Genomic DNA, 20,853 nt, shown 5'->3' with positions numbered 1-20,853 from the left:
CTTGACTGGTAACTCCATTACCCTCTGAGCCTCAGTTTTCACATCTTTTTTTTTTTTTCTTTGCAAGGGGAGATTAGTTGTAATATTTACGTGTATTTACCGCATTGGGCTCTTTGAGAAAATTAAATGAGACATTAATGTGTATTAAACAACCAGCTCAGAAGGTCTTCAAAATCTGTCAGTTCTTTTATTCTTTTGCGTGGAAACAAAATTAAGGAGGGTGGTCTCTGCAGCTACTGGAGAATTCCTGCTTCATTTGAGATGTCCTTGGTCTCTCCTAGATTTTGAAAACCCTCAGCGTTTGGTCTTGAGGCTCCCAGCCCCAGCACGCCTCCCAGCTGTCCCCTAACTTCCTCCCCACCGCCACCACCAGCCCCGCTCCGCACTCCCCTGCCATCTCGCCGCACCCCATCCCCAAAAACTTTCAGCCAGCTCTTCAGGAGGGTCCTTCCTAATTGTGGCCTGGGAGCAGGGGGCCACGCCCCTCCCTATCGCATCTTGAGGGGCGTCAGCTGCAGACCCCCGCGCGGGCGCCGGGGAGCCCTGTCCGGCCGCGGCGGCTGCAGAGCCGGGCCCGCAGGGGCTGCCAGTGCGGGTACAGCCCTCCCGGGCCCCTCCGACTGAGGAACGGCCGACCGCATTGCAGACGCGGGCGCTCCAGCCCTTCCCGCGCCGCCGTCCTCCGGCGGGCGCCGGGGCCGCCGGGGCCGCGCCGCGGCGGGGAGCGCTCCTCTCGCGCCCTGCGCGCCCGGCGGCTTCCCTAGCCGCGCGCCGGTCCGCGCCTCTGCCTTCCCCTCCCTTTGTCGGCCGCCCCTCGGGTCCCCCGGGGGTGGGGTTTCCCTTCGCGCTCGCCCCCTCCCGCCCCGCTCCTGGGCCTTCCCCTCCCCCGCCCGCCCCTATGTATGTGTCACCGCGCGCCGTGCCCGCCCGCCCACCTACCTTCCCGCTGCTCCAGAGGGGGCTCTCAGAGCTGAGGACGCGCGCGGCGCTGCTCAAGTCTCTCTCTCAGCACCCTCGCCGGCCGGCATCTGACACGGGTGCCAGGGGGCTCCGGGCGCCTTTCAGTGTCCCTTCCCTAGGCCGGCCGGGACTCCGCAACCCAGACGCTGCCGCTGCGGCCACCGCCCGAGGGGACCTGCGGACAGGACGCCGGCAGGAGGAGGAGTGCGCAGCGCCCTCCCAGAGCGTCTCCGCCTGTGCGCGGCGAGACCCGGGCTTCCTGGCCCCAGGAGACCCCGCTGCCTCGCCAAGTGTATGGGACTGAAGTTCTTGGAGAAGGGAGCCCAACTCTTCAAGGTAACCGTCTCCTGCCCTCCAGAGAGAGGCTCTCCCAGGGCGCCTGGCGAGTCGGGAGCGGTGCTGTGGCTGCCCCCTCTGTGCTGGAGGCTGTGCTGCCTCCGTCTCCCCCACCCCCCTGGGAGGTGTGTGCTGGGGGCCCCGACATCCACCGGCTGCGTCCGCAGTGGACTTGAGCAAACTTTCTGGCTGTTGCAGACTCAGAGTGAATGGGGCGAAGGGACACGTGAGGAGGGGCTCTTGTCTCCTGGTCCCCAGAATTAAGGGACCCACTTTTCAAGCCCCAGGGTCTGGGAGGAGCCATAGTGGACAGAGTAGCAGCTCCAGAGTCAGGAAACTGTGGGTCCAAATCCCGCTGTGCTATTTTTGAGCTGGGGGAGTTGCTTCATCTTCCTGAGCCTTGGCCTGCCCTCTGTCAGTGGGGAAGGAGGAGGCCTCTTCAGCAGCAGAGTGGCTGAGGAATAAACGAAATGACACGGCAGTGTGTCAGATACCCAGCAGGTGCCTAAGTAGAGGCTGAGAGAACCCTTTGGTCCCACTTCCTTGGCCACTGGGCACCCGGAGGGGTGCGGGAAAGCCAGGAGGAATTGGCAGAGCCTGGGACAGGGCTCCCGAGCTGCCAGCAAGGGAGACAAGAGCAGCGCTCTGAACATGCCACCAAGAAGGGGCATTTCTCAAGGAAAAGGAGGGGAGGGGAGGACACATGGCCATGGGTTGCCTTTCCATCTCTGGATCCCTCTGCAGAAGAAGCCAGTGATGGTGGAGCAGGAACCCTTTCTACCCCTGGGGTTGGGTAGGCAGTTGTCAATGCCAATGGAAGCCACATTCTAGGCTACAGCAAACTGTAGGGGTGGGAGTCATCTCCTATTGGGGGACAAGATCCAACCCAAATTTCTTCATCATTCTCCTCCTTGCAGTCATAGCGGGGTTCTGATGGGGTTTTTCTAGGGTTTCACCACTAAGGAATCCAGGTCTCTGCATTTTGATTGATGTGTAAATTCCAGTTCTGCTGGGTGGGGGGGGGGGGGGTGGCTGGCTACCAGGAGGGAAGGGAGGAAGATGCAAAGCTGAATTGGGTTAGTGTGGCATTTTGGTTCCTGGATGCTGTGGTGGGCGGGTAGCTGACAGTCTGAAACACACTCATCTCATCTCATGATAAGTGAAAGTGAACCTAGAAAGGTGTGATCATTCACTAAATGTTGTACTGTGACTTAGGGGTAGGGGTAGGACTAGAATCTAGGTTTTCTGAGGCCATAGTTGATCACGAGTACTGATTGAAGGGTCCGGAGGTCTGGGATCAAATCCTCCTCTCTCTTCCTTGTCTTCTGGGCTGCCAGAGAGAAGGGGCAAAGGGGCTTAGGAGGCTCTGTGAAGATCCATGTTGGCGTGTTGGCCTGTCAGTCACTGAGCCAGGAAGAGACTACTCAGGAATGGAAAAGCAATGGGGGAGAAAACCCAAAAGCTCGTTAGGGGTGGGAGTGTGGGGTTGGGGAGACGCTTCTAACCTGAAAGAAAAAATTACAGAACAAAAGATCTCTCCAGTTTAAGAAGTTTTGGATGGAGGAATTATCAAAAGGAAGAAAATCTCTCTCAGAGAAATGCTGCAATTCCTCAGGTTACATCAAGTTGTGTTTAAATTCGATGTATTTCTGTGCAGTTTCTAGCTAAATGCCTGGTATATTCATTCATTCATTCTCTGACATCTACTAAGCACCACCTAGGTGCCAGGCTCTGTGCTCAGTGCTGGCCCATAGCGGGTCCTCAATAAACAGAAGCTGTGATGTGACCCAAGCAAAGCTCTTAGCACAGTGCCTGCCACTGGACAAGTACTCAAAGCTGTTCGATATTATTATTATTACTGATTTTAATCTTAAGTAGAAGTTTTTCCTTCCTAGAATTTTCAGTGAAAATCATACTTAAATTGGCATTCTTCCTTTATTATTTGAAAGCCCTCTGATCAACACAAGAGCAAAGAAGCCAGAGGGGAAAACAACATATATTATTACTTGTTTGGAGGAAGTCTGTGCGCTTGAGGGGTGAGCTCCTGCGCTGTCTGGTGTGAGCCACACCTGTCCCCATGCCTTTCCTCACACCCAGGCACACATTTTGCCCCTGTCACCCTCTCACACACACACTCCTATCCCAGGCAGCCTGTACCCCCTCCTGCCAAGATGGGGCACTCTCCATCCTCACAGACCCAGAATGGCCTGTCAGACTCCCCAGTCTGAGAGGGAGTCCAAGAGAGAGCTCGCCTGCTGAGCTGGTGGGAAAGAGCCATGTGGGTGGGCAGGCAGCCTGCCGGCCAAGGCAGACCCGGGTTCAAATCCCGGCTCGGCCAACTACTAGCTACATGACTTTGTCAAGCAAGGTTTCCTTGACAAAGGAAACTCAGTTTCCTCTTCTCTAAAAAGGGGATGAAAACCTCCAATTGGGGATTTTTATGAGAATTAAAAGACCCAGTGTGGGTGTCTTGTTTGGCTCTCAGCAGGTACCACAAACCTGAATTCCTCTCCTCTAGTGGTTTCTAGGCCCCTTTGGGGTCCCAGTTCTGTCTTAGTAAAAGACCGTGTGTCCAACTTTTGGTGTGGATTTTTTTAATGATCCCTGCTAGAACCTGGTCCCCCCAAGGCCCTTCTTGTTGGATACTAGGAAGACCTCAGCTGAGCCAGGGGAAGCCCGCAGGACCCTGTTCGGAGTGTCATTTTTAGTCCGCTCCCACATGAACATCTAGAACAGGAGTGGTCCAACTGCTGGTTTTGAAACCAATTTCGTGGAGGTTTAATGAAATAGGAAAGAATAATCTCATAGTGCCTCCCGTGTCATAAAGGTAAGTATTGCTTCTGGAAACTTTTCTTTCTGATATATACTTATGCAGGTCTACATAAGTGTATATATGTTGATAATATATATGTATACACACAAATAGACACAAATTTGATATTTGTATAATGTATTTCTTACTGCGGGTTGTGATCAAAAGAATTTGGAAGACTCTGATCCTGATGATATTTCTGTCTCTGAGAAATTCCTACCTTGTGGCTCCAGCTGGCAGGCGCTGGGGCATCCTTGCTGCCCCTATAGGAACAAAACCCTTAAGTATCATGGGAGTAGAGGCAGCGAGGGATGGAAGCTGGAGGTGGGAGTGAAGGGCAAGTTCAAGGAAGAGGACAAGCCTGCTTACAAGTGGAGCAGAAGAAGGGACAGGGCTAATGGACTGCCCTGGTAAAGGGGGTCTGTGGATGGGAACACATCTTGAAATGGGAGCCGGGAGCCATCCTCTCCTGCTGTCACCAGGCTGCCTGTGGGCCATGCTTTGGGTCCTGATGGGAGCTTTACTACCACCCTCCTTCCTTAAGAAAGCCCTGTTCCAGGGGGCAAAGGTTGGGCTGTCCGTGTGGCATCTCCCCTGGGGAGGCTGCTCTCCTTCCCCTGACCTAACAGAACAGCCCCGTCCCTGTCAGGGGGTCTGGGCCCCTGGGCACGGTGGGAGCTGGAGTGGTGACTGAAGAGGATGGGTTGCTGGGGGTGGGCAAGGGTAGGGGTAGAGGGAGGGAGCGGGATTGAGGCAAAGGGAGGACCAGAGAGACGGGAATTTGTAGGGAAAACGGTAAAACGGTTCCTTTTTTAAAAAGTTGAATCCAGGGCAAGAACGGAAACGGTAGAGTTTACTTTTAAAAACTCAGAGCCTTCTTGTAAGCGGCCGAGTATGTGTGTGTGTGTGAGTGTGTGTATGTGTGTGCTGGGAGGGCGGCCCTGTGGGCTGGCCTGGGCGTGTAAGAGGCGACTTTTCTCCCTCTCAATGGCCTTACAGTGTATCCTAAAGAAGCTTTTTGTTAAACTCATGAATAGGTGGATTTGGGGTGTGTGATGCTGGGCACCGTGATTTGGATATTTGGTTACCTTTGAGGTTACATGTTTTTCCTTTTAAGACACACACCCAAAAAGGGAGCCACCTCTGCTGCATATGGTCTTGGGGCGGGGGGTGGGGGGGGGTACTTCCCGTCTCTCTGTAATTGATTTGACTTGGGGAGCAAGAGTAGGAAGGAGAAACTCAAGACTGGGCAGATCTTAATGTCCAGCCTGGGAGACAGCCCCTCTCCTCAACCCCTGGACTCTGGGCCTCTGAGGTGGAACATGGCAGTTCCCAGGCCACAGACGTCCAGGGCTTCAGGGCCAGTGAGGACCCTTATTTAAGAGATGGCAAAGGGGACCAAGGCCTAGCGAGGAAAAGGTATTGTGCTCCAGGCCAGCCCAGTACAGGTCAGTGAGGATCTGGAAGGGAACCTAGGCCTTCAGGCCCTCATCCTGAAACATACCATGCCCGTGGAAACTACTCGTTCATTCATTCATTCATTCATTCATTCTTCTTTCAGCAGCACTTGTCACATGCTAGGCACAGCACTAGGTGTGGGTAACACAGCAGTGAATAAAACAATTCACTCTTCCTGCCCTCCAGCCACTCATGGTCTAAAGGGGAAGACAGGTTATAATCAACTTGACCCTGACCCCTCATTTCTATAAAGCAGTGGTTCTCAACTGGGGAGCTGTTTTGCCCCCCAGGGAACATTTGGTCATGTCTGTAGACAATTTTTGTTGTCACGGTGGGAGAGGAGCGATACTACTGGCATCTAGTGGGTAGAGACCAGGGATGCTGCTAAACATTTACAATGCACAGGACAGTGCCTTCTCCTCAACAAGAGAGAATTATAGAGCCCCAAATGTCCCTAGTGCCAAGATTAAGAAACTCTGCTCCAGATCTTCATTTAGTCATTGGGTCAGGCCATGCCCAACTGTGTGTAACAGCAAGAAGGTAAGCTGGGGGTAGGAGGGCAAGAAGGGAGAGTTTGGCAGGCAATAAAGAGGAGACAACAAATGAAAAAAGAGCCAGGGGCACAGAGGTAAAGTAGAGAGAACTTGGACTCTGGTGGCCCAGATACAGGTTGAAATCCGAACTATGAGCACTTAGACAAGTCATCTTCTCTGAGCCTCAGTTTCTGCACCTGTGAAATTGGGCTTGTGAGACAGCTGAGAGAATTCAAGATAAAGCAAATAAAGGACTTGACACAGAGTAGACCTACAATAAAATAGCAGCTGTTATGATTATCTGAGGTTTTTAAAGGTCCCACTATGGAAAGTTACAGTATCAGCAGGTACGGACATGTGATCATGAGGTCAAAGAAGGTTGCTGTTTGGGACACGGTTGCCACAATAATGCCTTCTGCTTCTGAGGGTGCAGGGTCAACACCTCTTCACACACACAGCTCCCAGCAAGGGGTGAGAAGATGGGAGAATGGTTAGCTGCAGCAAGAAGCCCAATGTGTGCATCCTCCAGTGTGTGCAGGGGGAAGAGCACTGACTTGGAGTCACGTGAACTGGGCACTGACTGGCTGTGTGATGTGGGGAAATTGTTTCACCTCTCTGAGCCTCAGGTTCCTTATCTGTAAAATGGATATACTAAGCCCTGCCCTCATAGGTCGAGATCCAGTGAGAAATTACTGTCCAGGAAGGGGTGCCTGTGAAGCCCAAGCAGGACTCTTTTGTATCTGGTGTGCATTGTGCCCAAACCAGTGCTGGGCACAGTCTGAATGAACGAATGAACAAACCAGTGGACCACTGCACTATAAACTCCTCTCAATTCTTGACGAGGAAAGTGCCAGCAACACCCAAACAGGCATCCTCCACTTTGCCACTCTATCCCAAGAAAGCCAGAAGCCAGGACCTCTGGTTCCCGCCAGGTCAGGTTACCGCCCAGGCAGCAGCGCCCTCTAGAGGGAACTTCAGGTACAGCCTTTGAGCCATTGAGTTGTGACAGTCCCAAGAGCAGGATCCCCATGGGGGGAGGGAGGTAGGAATGGGACATCAGAACTGAGGAAGCTGCTGAATAGAGGACCAAATCAGGATCAGGAACTTGGAGACTTATCTCAGTGCAGGCACGTCATTGAATACCTCCATTTTCCTTTCTTTAAAATGGAACCATTACTCAACCACATGGAGTTGAAATCACAACAAATTAAGGCCTAACTGAAAGCCACTAGCCAAATGGGTGGATTTGGGAAATCAGCAAACTTCCCTGAGGCTTCTCAGAATCATGAAGCATTAGAGCACAGGGGGACTAAGGAGACATTTAAATCACCTGGCTCCTTCATCATGCAGGTGAAGAGACCGAGTCCCAGAGAGGGGAGGGCCTTGGACTGGGAGGGCACAGGCTGCTCTTGGCAGAGCCACGGCTTTAACCAGGCTTCTGAGGCTCCTCCCTCCACATCATATGTCACGTCCAAACCAGTAATAGCAGGTGCTAGGTCACATAAACACTGTGCCATCCCATCCAACTGTGGACACATTTTGTCCTGGGACCACCCATTGCCCACCCTTGGGCCACCTTCTGACTCTGTCCTTCCAGGGTCCTTCCTGGCCCCAGGGTTGCTTTGGGGAAGAAAACCCTTTAGAAGAGAAATGTCCAAGGCAAGGGGGGAGCCCAGACTCCCATCTCTCTCAAGAAACCTGGGCTTCCTTGTCCTGGCCACCACCCTGGGTCATATGTAGGGGTATTTTCCCCAACAAACCCTAGATCTTCCCTGACCTTCCCTCCACTACTTCCCTTCCCCATCAAGGGTGCTCCTTCCGCCTCCCGACCAAACCCCCTCACTTTGACATGCTTATTCAGATGGTTCAGGGGAACACCTGGATTTTAGGATGACTCAGGGATGTAGCAGATGTTTGCCAGTTTTACGAGGCACTGAAAAAGGGGTCTGGAAGGCTGTCACCAGAGGTAACCTCTGTCCCTAGAATCAGAAACATTTAAGGAGCTTTTGAGAAACAAGGGTTCCCAGGCCTCATGTGCCCCCAGAGATTGTTGATAGTGGGGGGCAGGTTAGTAATCTGCATTTTTCAAAATCTCCACAGGTGATTCTAATGCAGTCCTGATTCTGAACCCCTAGTTTAAAGCCCAAAACAGTTCCTCCTGTTGTGTTTGGTTCTAAGCCCCTCCCTCTAGCCCTGCCTCTCAAGGTGACTTGTCCTCCCTTCCCTGCAGACAGAACTACAGCCTCTGGCCTCACCTTTGTCCTTTAGGGGAGTGAGAAAGTGGAAGCCTGCCTCCCCTCTCCTGCCTGAGACAGGGGCCCTTCTTCCTTAACACAATTGTCCTTGACCCTGGATTAAAGTACCTTTGTCCCAAGGGGCAGAAAAAGCTAGGCCAGGGTTCCCCAAAGTAGAACATTCCTTCCAGGGATGTCAGTAGCATTGCATGTAAAAAGGATCTCATCCCTAAGGGTTAAACAGAATAAAAAGTGCCCTTTCTTGCAGGACTGCTCAATATGCTAAGGGGCATTGGAAATCTCCATCAAGTTCCTCACATTGAATGTGACCAGAGGACTCTTCTTCCCTAGAGCAGAGTGAGGGACTCAGTCTAGAGATGCTGATCTAGGCAGTCAGCCAGGTCTGATGCTGCAGCAGGAATGAGGCTGCTGCACCAGGGCCCCAGGGCCAACCCGGGACATGGGAGACCCCACCAAGTAGAGCTTAAAACCCTAAACTTCAAATGCAGTCACTGACCCAACAAGCCCTCTCCACCCCCAGGGCAAGGCTGGACCCAACCTCTCCTTTTTCACCTCCTACCTGCTACCTTCCGTTTAAAGGGTGGTCATGTTGGAAGCTCATTTTAGTTCCTTTTTTTCCCTGGATTTAAAAGAAAAATGGGGAGAGAGGTAGAACATTCAGTGTGGTTTTCCGGAGGGTGGGGCCCTGGCTCCTTGACTGAGTCCTGCATCTGAACACTTTCTCTCTCCAGACCTGACTGCCCTTGCCTCCTACCCCATCGGCTGCAGGCCTAACCCTGTGTGCTCTACTGGCTGTCCGACTCCAGGGGGCACCAGTCTCCCAGAAGTCTCAGTGAGTAGCGTCCCCAGGGGGGAATGGCAGCCCCAGAGCTGAGCAAAGAGGTGCCCTGTCTACCTACCTGTCTCTGTCTCCTGTCCTCACCACTCCATCGGTGGGCTTCACCCCCACCCAGGCCCACACAGCCCAGCCAGGGGGCTTCTCCAGCCCTTTCCTCAGCCCTTAATTCCCCTTAGGGCAACCTCATTCTGGGATTCCTACTTGCTTCCTAAGCCCAGCCTGCAGTGGCTTCTGCTGTAACTCGCTTTGGTGATGTTTTAAGAGACAGGGTCCCCCTGGTGTGAGGGAACCTGATTGCTTAGATTGTCTTCAAATCCATCCCTGAGGGAGAGGACTGCTATGTAGCCGGGTTGGGGATTGGAGTGGCTTTGTTAGTCAAGGAAGCTCCTAGCACTGACTCAGAGCCTTGGCCTCCTACTGCCCCCTCGACCCACCTCGGCCTCCATTGCTCGTCTCTCAGGAGCTCCCTCTGCCCTCTCAGTGCCTGGGAGCACCCGGGCTTTACCCACGGGGGTCAGCAAGACTCTTATATACACCAGATAAGGCTCAGGCAACTTCAATGGCTGGAAACTGGCAACTAGTCTGGACTACTCCTCAGTCACTGCAAGTACCCTGTGGGATGACCTACCCTTAGATGCAGGCAGCAATCACGCCTGCCTCAGCCCTCTGGGGATTGCAGAGGCCCTTAGAAGGCCGTAGAGATGTGGTCCTCTCACACTAAGAATAAAGCCCAATCCCCTTCTTTGGCCCAAGGCCCTCAGGAGCTGTCTCCCTGCCATCTCAGCATCCACGATTCACTCTCCCCTCATCCACCACCCTCCAGCCACTGGCCTCCCACTTCGTTCCCACCTCAGGGCCTTTGCCCACATGGTCTCCCCTGCCAGGATGCCCTTCCCACATCACTTTGCATAGCTGGTTCATTCTGGTCATTCAGGTCCAAATGTCACCTCCTTGGTGAAGCCTTTAAGTTGGCCACCCAATTTCAAGAAGTTGAACACCTCTACCCCAACGCCCCAGCAATCCTTTGTTGCATTTTCTCTGTAGCTTATCACTATCTAAAAGTTGCTGCTTGGTTGTTTTCCTTGGTGGTTGTCTGCCCCCTTCCCAGCCCCTCCAACAACAAAAGCTGCATGGGAGAGGAGCCCTGTCTGTCTTGATCATCTTCTGTCTCCAACACCTAGAAAATGCTTAGCATTCAGTAGGTGCTCAGTCAAAGTCTGCTGAGTGACTTCAATCCAGTAATTTTCAAACCATGCTCCACAAGGAGTCGGCATGGGGGCGGGTGTCTCTGACACCCCTCAGGGGCCACGGAAGTGAGTTGAGAGGGGCAGTGATTGTGAGGGTCTGTGTCAGGTTCTATGAGAACAACTCTGATTTTATGTCTTTTGAAAGCCATCGTGTGGTGCATCTTTCTCTTGTCATAGATATGAAAGCTGGGACCTAGAAAAGAGTATGTCCTGGCTAGAGGTGTGGCTGTCAGAGCTGGAACAAGGGCCCAGTCTCCCAGCTCCCAATGCTCTATCTCCAGAACATGGTGGCTGTCTAAGAACAGTCCCCACTGTCCCAGCCACCTTAGTAGCCCCATCCCACCCTGGCCAGGGCCCAGGGACTTTGCATAGTCACCTGGGCCAGCTGATGTTCTGCCATCAGCGGGACCCAGCTGAGGAGAGGAATGGCCACTCCCCTTCCAAGCTTTCCTTAGCAGTTCATGATGAATCGAATGTCTTGGGGAGCAGCTACTTCTAGAAATAAATTTACATTTTTAGGTTCTACCACCTTTGGAGCTTCAAATTCTATCATTGGGCCACCCAACATGGACCATGGGCTATCTTTCATCTCATTTCCTGTACATCTTTCAAGCTGCAGGGTCCCAGCACTACCCATGACATGGTAGGAGGTAGGCCAGGCACCGGGGAGAGCATAGAGAACAAGACGAGGTTTCCTTGGCCTCAGAGCTCAGCGTCTTCATGATTCTGAAGACCTCAGTGGGCAGCTCTTCTGCACCTTCACTGTCCACACTGAGCAACATTACCCCCGACCAGCTCTGCACCTGTCCTCTCAGGCCCCGCCCACTCTGGGCCTGCCTTGAACTCCAGCTCCACCTTGTCTTTCTTTTGTGGTGGAGAGTCCAGCACATTGTCAGCTACATTTTATTCCCAGTTCCCTTCCTGATGACATCTAGCACTTGGACTCACCAAGAAATCCATCAGGCCACTGTCTTCCAGGGGTGGAGTCAGGTCAAAGGGCTCCAGGCCCAGTTTGGCCAATTCGCCAGCAGTGTGACCTTGCCAGAGTTGATTAGTCTTGCATACCTCAGTTTCCTTATCTGCAAATTGGGTATAATGACTCTCCCCTCATAAGTTTATTGGGAAGATAAAGCAAGATAACATAGCTAAACCAAGGCACGTAGCACAGAGCAAGTGCTCTCGAAACACTCTCAAAGCTGTTCATCATGAATATCCCCGGACCCGTTCCTGGTGTCTCAGAACCTGACGTTTTGTAGCAGTGGGTTGGCTGATCATGTGACTGCCTCCTCTTGCCCAAACGGAAGTTCCTCAGTTGCTTTCCTGCCCACTTATGCTCTTAAGGTAGTCATACAAGCTTGGAGCAGGAAGGGACCTGAGGGATGCAACAAGAGCCTTATGTTCCCTGCCACCTTGAAGCTAGCACAAGTCTCCCGACACACCTGGAAACTGCAGCAAGCCTACTGTTCCATTGTAATGACCTCATCTTAACGATTATATCTGCAAAGATTCTATTTCCAGATAAGGTCACATTCACAGGTACTGGGGGTTAGAGCTTCAACATATCTTTTGGGGTGGGGGAGAGACAAAATTCAGCCTGTGGCATCCTTTATTGACTTGCTGTTATATTTTAGATCTATGCTTCATTTGTAAGATATAAAGGAAGTTCTATCAGGGAAGGCAGATTAAATAAATGATATATCTTCCAATAGGTCAGTGCGTGTAAGCTAACCAGAGACTGGTCAAGTTGAGTACAAAGGATATAAATGCCTTCCCATGACCTGAACCAAACTCTCCACGTACGCACACTTCGTGCTGCGTCAGCAGGAAGCTCTTTGTGGTAGGTCTAATTATCCCTATTTTATAGATAGTGAAACTGAGGCAAAGTTGTTAAGTGGTAGGGCCAGGACTTGCACTCATGACTCTCTGATTATAAAGTTCATGGTTTCCTGGCTATTCTGTGCACTGTGCCTCGAGAGAAGATGAATTTCCCAGACCAGACCCTGACATCTAGCATAAGAAAGAGAAGCACCAGGGCTTGTTACCCAGTCTGGGGCCTGTCCTTCAGGGGGTGTGTGTAAAGCCCTGTTTATTCCTGCACACCATGCCCTTGAACTTCATGGGGATTCCTTGGCTCAGAGTCAGGGCCACCTTCAGGAGAGGGAGCCATGAGCTGGAAAGACCTTGGGCCCAAAGTCTGTTGAACACTCACTGTGACGGAAGAAAATTCTGTTTCCCAGCAGGTTTCCAAGACTTCTAACACATAGACAACTGTCTCCCTCCTCCCTTCCTCCCTGAGACACTCCTCCCCACCTCCCCACACCAACCCTAATTGGCTGTCACCTTGGTCACTGGGGAGTCCATTGGCTTTCACCCACAAACTCCAGTTCTCCTAACGGCCTGGCAGGACTGGAGCTTATTTTCTACTGCGATTGTCCTGAATGTAGATTCTTTTTTTTTTTTTAAGAAGGACATAAGCTCAGCTTTTTATTTATTTATTTATTTTTTTGGCTGTGTTGGGTCTTCGTTTCTGTGCGAGGGCTTTCTCTAGTTGTGGCAAGTGGGGGCCACTCTTCATCGTGGTGCACAGGCCTCTCACTATCAGGGCCTCTCTTGTTGCGGAGCACAGGCTCCAGACGTGCAGGTTCAGTAGTTGTGGCTCACGGGCCTAGTTGCTCCGCGGCATGTGGGATCTTCCCATACCAGGGCTCAAACCCATGTCCTCTGCATTGGCAGGCAGATTCTCAACCACTGCCCCACCAGGGAAGCCCCTAGATTTTTTTAAAGGATATAAAATTTCATTTTATTTTTAGAAACATTTTTCCTTTAAAAAATAATAGAGAACAACATAGAAAGTTTAGGAAATAAAAATGCTCAAAATGGAAAAAATTAAAATCTACTGTAAACTCTCCCCCAACAATGACCAGAGTTAAATTTCTATTTATTTTTCTGGTCTTTTTTCTGTGAATAGGTATACATAAGTACAGAATGGAATTGCATTCTACATATTATTTTGCAACTTGATTTTTGAGCTTTATGATATAGTGTGAACATGATTCCAAGTCAGTAAACAGTTTTCCATAATTGGACTATTCTACATGCCAGGCTCTCTACTGGACACAGTAGGGAATACAAAAGGAGAAATTAAAAGTTTTCCCTGACTTTCCGGAAAGCCCACAAGCTAGGTCGGAGAAAGTGATGTGTGCTCATCATGTGATGCAGAGAGCCCTAGTTCCTTGCCCTCGTACAGCTGATTGTGCAGCTGTGAGTGAATTTTTCCATCAAGGGAAATTGGCATCAGGCTATCCTGGGTTGGAGGCTCAGCTACAGTGCAGTGGTGGTCACTGGGAGAGAGCATGCTTTAGTAAGAAACTCTGCAGGCATTCCGCTGATGGGTCTGTGTTCCCAGTGAGCCAGAGACAAGGAGCTCAAATTTGCTGCTCCCAGAGTTGGCCTCCGTTCCCTCATTTCTCTGAGTGAGAGCATTTTGAGGCACCACACGTGTATCTAGTGTTTCATGACATGTATTTCTCATACAACATGGCCCTCCTAACAAGCAATTCATCTGCTGCTCAGATAAACAAACAACAGCCCCACCCAGTAATGAAAGAAAGATGATTGTGTTCAACTCTTTAGGAGAGAATGTGGGGGGCTCCGCCATGACACCTTCCTAAGAGATTTTCAAGGTGAGTTTTGATCGTACCTGGTTTCCATCTTGTGTGTGGTTTTAGAGCCCAACCCCATGAAGGTGCAGCTCCTCTCTGGGGTATGTGAAGGCGTCCCAGGATGCTGGAGACCAGGTGGTACCCGGGAGAGCCCTGAGTATGTGAAGGCCTCCTTGGATATAAAAAACAGTCCAGAAAAACATGGAACCTGTCCAATAGAAATAGCATGCAAAGATCTCTAGATGGTTCCAGTTACGGATATATATTTGCCTCCTCAAAAGGAAAGACAGTAGTCCAGTTCATAGAGACAGAAAGTAGAATGGTGGTTGCCAGGGGCTGGGCGAGAGGGGAGGAGGGGAAATGGGAGTTGTTGTTTAATGGGTACAGAATTTCAGTTTTGCAGGATGAAAGGTGTTCTAAAGATGGATAGTGGTGATGGTTAAGAAACAGGGCTTCCCTGGCGGCGCAGTGGTTGGGAGTCCGCCTGCTGATGCAGGGGACACGGGTTCGTGCCCCGGTCTGGGAAGATCCCACATGCTGCGGAGCGGCTGGGCCGTGAGCCATGGCCGCTGAGCCTGCGCGTCCGGAGTCTGTGCTCCGCAATGGGAGAGGCCACAACAGTGAGAGGCCCGCAAAAAAAAAAAAAAAAAAAAAAAAAGAAACAATGTGAATGCACTTAATGCCACTGAACTATAAAATATATGAACTTGAGTGCTCGCTTCGGCAGCACATATACTAAAATATATGAACTTGAAAATAGTTAAGATGGTAAATGTTATGTTATGTGTATTTTATCACAGCTTTTTTAAAAAGGAGGTCAATTTGTTAAAAAGGGAAAGGTAACTTTCTTGTGAGGACAATGTTGTTGAAGAAACCCCGACTGGGAGGCAGCAGATGGCATGAATCCCTAGAAGGTGCTTTCATGAAGCTCGCTGCTCTGGCATCCTGTCGGGAGGCTGTTGGGCACCATAATCCTGACAGCCTTGCAGGGCACAGTTACACAGCCAGGAACAGCTGGCAGAGAACTGGGGACACGCCAGGGACAGCTGGAAAGGGAGGAAACGGGAACGGGGTGGGGGCAACATCATCTCATGTCGATGTTTGCACCTCTTCGCCGACTATTCTTGAACAAGTCAAGAGTCAGAGAGGTCTGTGAGGGGCTCAGAGAGCAAGCTCTCTGCCTCTCGTGAGGTCTTATTCTACAGCACCGAGGCGCCTTGGTGCTTCGAGTCAAAATGCGAAGCCTCCCCGTGTAGGAGGCACACAACTAATGTCCGTTCTTTGAATCGTGCCTTTAAGCTGAGGCCACAGATTGTCAAAGGTCTTTGGGTGATAAGAACAGACTCGTGACAGGCTGCATCCTCAGCACCTGCCCCCATCCCTGGCACGGGCATGGGAAGCAGAGAATTGGCTAGGAGCACTGGTTTTGGAGTCAGACTAATCTGGGTTTGAATTCTGGCTCGGCCACTTCTTGGCTGTGGGATTTACGGTAAGTCATTTACCCACGCTGAGCCTCGGTATCCTCCTTTCTAAAAATGGGACTAGTAACGGTGCCCCTCCCAGGATGACTGTGAGCCTTGAATGACATTATTTGTTTGTTCACGCTGCTGCTGCGCACCGTGCCCGGCCTGGGCTCAACCTTCAACAGACAGCCATTTTTAGAGGAAGTAGTTATGGTAGGTGCTCGTGGGTGAGGGAGGCCCAAGGACGGGCAAGCCCAGTGGGTGAAATCTCCCTGCAGAGGCAGACAAATGCTCTAGGAGCATGTGCTCCTGCTGTAATGGAGGAGGTGAACCTGATCACCATGGGAACTTTACAGAGCAAGGATCAGCCAGCAGAGATAGTGGGGGCTGTGATTTCCTCCTGACACACACCTTAGATCAGGTCATTCCCCAAACCCCCAAGAGCCCCCCATCACCTACAGAATAAAGCCAAAGTCATTAGCCCAATCATGGAGGCTCCTCAGAATCTGGCCCAACTTTGTTTCTAACTTTATTTGATCCTTCACCAGTTGGATCCACTCCTTTCGCCATGCCTTTGTTCATGTGGTCCCTTCCTCCTAGAATGCCCTCTCCCTACCTCCACATGCCCGGAGTGTCCTCATCTTTCAAGGCTCAGCTCAAAAACCACCTCTTCTTCAAAGCTCTCTCACGTCCTCCCAACAGGAGTGATTTCTGTATTGCAGCTTCTGGAGTCCTCTCATTGAGAGAGGCTCCCCTCTTGTATTGTAGGATTTATTCCCATATCTTATCTCCAATCTCCCACAGTGAGCCCCAGGGGTGGATTCACACTGGTCCTTCCTTAAATCCCCCTCATCACCTGCTGCAGAGTTTTCCACATGGTGGGTGTTTGACAGAGGAAACGAGAGAGGAAGGAGGGCCAAGAAGTCCTTGGAACTTTTCCAGATGAAAGGCAATTATTCCTTCCACATGAGGGCCAAAAAAAGAATGCTCGGCTCTTCAGAGCACATGCACCAAGAAGGGAAAGCAGTGTCACTGACGGACGGCTGTGGGAAGAAGAGGGCTTGTCCACTGTCTTGTCCACTCAACCCACACTGAACCACCCTGGGCAGGACAAACTAACCGGATGTAGCAGAAAGGTGCAGTTTCAGGAGGTCTCCAAGACCTCCTCTTGGTCCAGTAATTCACTAGAAGGACTCAAAGAACTCAGCAAAGCTGCTATGCTCACAAGTTAGGGTTTATTACAGCAGACGAATACAGATCAAAATCAGCAAAGGGAAGAGACACGCAGGACAGGGTCCCAGAGAGACCGGGCATGAGCATCCACATGTGCTCGCCCAGGGCATTTTGTGGACAATGCTTACTTCTCCCAGCAACAATGGGTTACAGCATGCATAGAGTGTTGCCAGCCAGGAAAGATCACTTGAGCCTGGCTGTCCAGGGTTTTCACTGGAGGTTGGTCATATAGACATGGCTGACCACCCACATGGCTGACCTTAGTCTCCAGCCCCTCCAGAGGTCAAGTTGATATCACATGACCCAAGACCCCCACCGTAAATCACACTGTTAGTATAGACTATCCAGCATGGCCCAAGGCCCCCAGCTAAATAAGGGCTTAGAGATTACCTTCTGGGAGCCAGGTCTGCAGCTCCCATTGGCTCTCAAAGAGAAGCATGACCCAAAAGGAGCTAAGTGGATGTTCTCTATGAAGTCTTCCCAGTCCTGGAATCAGGGCATGCAAACTAGAGTCAGAAGAATGAGGTTTGATTCCAAATGACTAGACCCTAGGACTAAACTCCAAGAACGTGCATCCGCCCCTAGAGTTTAAGAGGTTGGGCTAGTTGCCCCTTGTTTCCTTTCAGCTGCATCTCAGGCACCTGGCCCTCGGCTTTGTTCAGGAATTTGGCTGTAACCCCAAATGCCTGGTGGCCCTTTCTGGCAAGGACCCTTGGCTTCTAGAAACCATTACTGAAGATCATTTTTGAAACCTGGGCTCAGTTTCTACCCAGCAAGGCCACCAAGGAGTCATGCTTGGTCCCCTAGCCCCTTCCCAAACTCCTGCAGGAAGGAGCATTCTGTCCTGCCAGGTTGGTGGTCAGCGCCAAGTTGAGGGAACTCAGTTCTTGGCCCAAGATTCCTGCCCCAAGAAAGATGCTTGTGCCTGATGGAAGGTTTGGGCTGAAGGATACTCTTCCAAACTCCCAGGCCTGATATTTACACAACGTCTGAAATTAATGCAGAGAAAACCTCCAAAGTGCCCGGGCTGGAACGGAAGGCTGAGAACAGGAAGGGGCATGTCCCAAGTACCAGGTTTTTTTCCACAAAGAGAGCAGGGCAAAGCACAGTGTCCCCGGGTGAGTGAATCAGGATCCATTAATCTTGCCGTGTACCACTCTCCACTTTAAACTGATTTTACAAGGAAATTGCAACTGGGAGTGGGGAGAGGTGGGAATAACGGGGAAAGGTTGGTGGTGTTGAGCTGAATTCTTCCCTCTGGTGCCCACCCTGGTCCAGTCATAGGCTTCGGGGCCAGGTTTGGCTGCTTCCATCCCACCCTAGGAAGTTCCATCATGGCTGGCCTTCCTTCCCAGCCCTGGACTTGGCTCACTCCCGGCACCTTAGAAAAGCAGCCTTCATCAGGCTGCCAGCATGACTCTGAGTTCTGTTTTGTCCCTGGATGCTATCTCCTGGGTCACCCACCACTCCCTGCTTGGTGGTCCCTGGGCCCATCCTGACCACTCCTGGTCCTCTCTTAACAGGAGAGGAGGGTGGATGAATCTTTCCAGGGGCCATGGCATGCTCTAGGCTACCCCTGTTCGCCACATTTGGAGTTACCCTTCCTCCTAGAGCTTCCAACATATTCCAGGACTGCAGAGGCAAGAATGCTTTGAAATCACTTGCAACAGTTATGATCAGTCTTAAGCTTAACACTCCTTCCATTCCAGAACTTAATCCAGAAAGAACATTGCCCATTCATGAAGCACCATTCATTCATTTATTCAGCAAATATTTGTTGAACACCTGCTATGTGACAGGCACTGTTCCAGGCACCTGAAGTGTGTAGAGTAGTAAGCGAAGCAGACAAAAGTCCCTGCCCTCATGGAGTGTATATTCTAGGAGGGGAAACAAACAATAAACAAACAGAAAATGGCAATAATTTCTAATAATGATAATGATATAAATAAACAGTAATAGGGTGACATGATAGGGAGGCACTGGGTAGGGGTGAGGGAACAAGGTGGTCAGGGAAGGGACCTTTGAACTAAGGCTGAAATGATGAAGAGTGGCCAACTAGGGAAAGATCCAGAAAAGTGTACCAGGAAGAAGGAAGTGCAGGTACAAAAGCCCTTAGAGGGAAACAAGTTTTTATGTTGAAGAAACAGCTAGGGGCTTCCCTGGTGGCGCAGTGGTTGAGAGTCCGCCTGCCGATGCAGGGGACATGGGTTCGTGCCCCGATCCGAGAAAATCCCACATGCGCTGGGCCCGTGAGCCATGGCCGCTGAGCCTGCGCGTCCGGAGTCTGTGCTCCGCAACAGGAGAGGCCACAACAGTGAGAGGCCCGCGTACGGCAAAAAAAAAAAGAAAAAATAAGAAACAGCTAGAATGTGGCTGGGAATAGAGGTAGGATGAGGTGTGTGCAGGAGCGAGGGCATATCATGTAGGATACTTACAGGCCATGGGGACAGGCTGGACTTCATTCTAAGGACATTCGTCCTGTTCTGCCATGAAATATAGGACAAGATCCCTTTTTTTTTTTTTTTTTTGCGGTACGCGGGCCTCTCACCGTTGTGGCCTCTCCCATTGCGGAGCACAGGCTCCGGACGCACAGGCTCAGCAGCCATGGCTCACGGGTCCAGCCGCTCCGCAGCATGTGGGATCTTCCCTGGCTGGGGCACGAACCCGTGTCCCCTGCGTCGGCAGGCAGACTCTCAACCACTGCGCCACCAGGGAAGCCCAGGCCAAGATCCCTTTTGCTTTAGCTGTCCCTCCTGACCTGAGCTCAGCATCCCTGACTCATTCAAGGTTCCAGTGTGATACAAGCTCCCTTCCTCTATCTCCTCCTGCCACACCACCCGACAGGACCAGACTACTCAGGGGACGTAAAGGCTTCTGTTTGATAATTTAAAGGAAATTAGATGTTTAGAGCAATTTGTCATGGGAATCATCATTCCCTGCCTCTCCTCCTAATTGGAAATTAGCCATTTCCAGAGGCCTCATTCATGGATATTCTGGCCAGGGCTGCCAAGAGACTTCCCCAAGCTCACCCAGATAGCAAGTGATGAGTCAACGGTATGAATTCAGGTTGTATTTTTAAGGTACCCACCTTCTCCCAAACCATATTGTCTCCCTGGAAACTGAGAAGAGGCCATTTGAGGAAATTGCATGGGGTTTAAAGTAGACCCCAGAGAGAAGATGAAGAACAGAATATATCTTGTCACAATAGATCCAGGTCAGTTATTACTAGCAAGGACCTTTATTGGTGGGTGAAGGGAATCACGACAGAAAGGCCAGAGAGAGGAGAAATTGATGTTTTCTAAAGTCTTTTATGTGCTCTGTGCCCTGAACCAGGGTCTACTCCTTCCACTTTCCCATTGTGCACATCACCCACCTCCGCAGGGAGGACCTTTACCTTCAAACCTACATAGACCTTCAGCAAACCAAGGCCAGTGCTGTTTTTGTTGTGGGACCAGCATCCTCCTGGCCCCTGGTAAGGACAGGGAGTTTGGCCACAGATTGACGTTGGCAGAAATAGCTCATTGGGCTGATGTCTGAAGCTGAAATTCAGAAAGGGCTTCCTTCCCTTGAGTCGCCTCTCCCTGCAAGGAGTTGGCCAGTTCTTCTAGCTGGTGGAGGCAAGGGTCCTCACGTGGCAGGGTGGGACATTAGAAAGGTCCAGAACACCCAGATCAAGGGAGGGCTCTACTGACTTTTCTGGTGAGTTGGCTGATAGGAGGCCAATTATTCACAAGCAAGTGATGTTCATGCCTTTGCAGACACTGGCTGAGACATGGCGCGTTCAATCAAGAATGACTTGATTGGAGCTCTTTTAAAAACCAGCCCTGAAGACCCCTGGAAAGAAGTTAACAAGGGCTGCCTGCAGCCCAGCAGAGCAGAATTGGATTTGTGCAGTGGCCATCTTTTTTTGGACCCCCTCAGGCAATTTGCCTGAAGGACTTTGGAGAAGAGCTGCCATGTTGGGCTGCAGGGGCCATTCCTCCATTGGACTTCTAGGCACAGAGGGAAAGACAGGACTCGGAGCTCTGGCTGGGGACCTCCCTGCTGTTGGAAGGT

General features: G+C 51.2%; 1 protein-coding gene across 1 annotated transcript in view; it reads left to right on the top strand.

Moving 5' to 3' along the window:
- The first annotated feature begins 1,011 nt into the window (after positions 1-1,011).
- The window catches only part of ACAN (aggrecan), a 64,575-nt gene continuing 44,733 nt past the window's right edge, over positions 1,012-20,853 (top strand). The window contains exon 1 of the mRNA XM_079914545.1: positions 1,012-1,296. The gene's annotated coding sequence lies outside the window, so the exon portion shown is untranslated. The remainder of the gene's footprint in view (positions 1,297-20,853) is intronic.

Source organism: Stenella coeruleoalba (assembly GCF_951394435.1).
Source record: "Stenella coeruleoalba genome assembly, chromosome: 2".
Lineage (NCBI taxonomy): Eukaryota > Metazoa > Chordata > Mammalia > Artiodactyla > Delphinidae > Stenella > Stenella coeruleoalba.
This window is presented reverse-complemented; position numbering and strand designations above follow the sequence as displayed.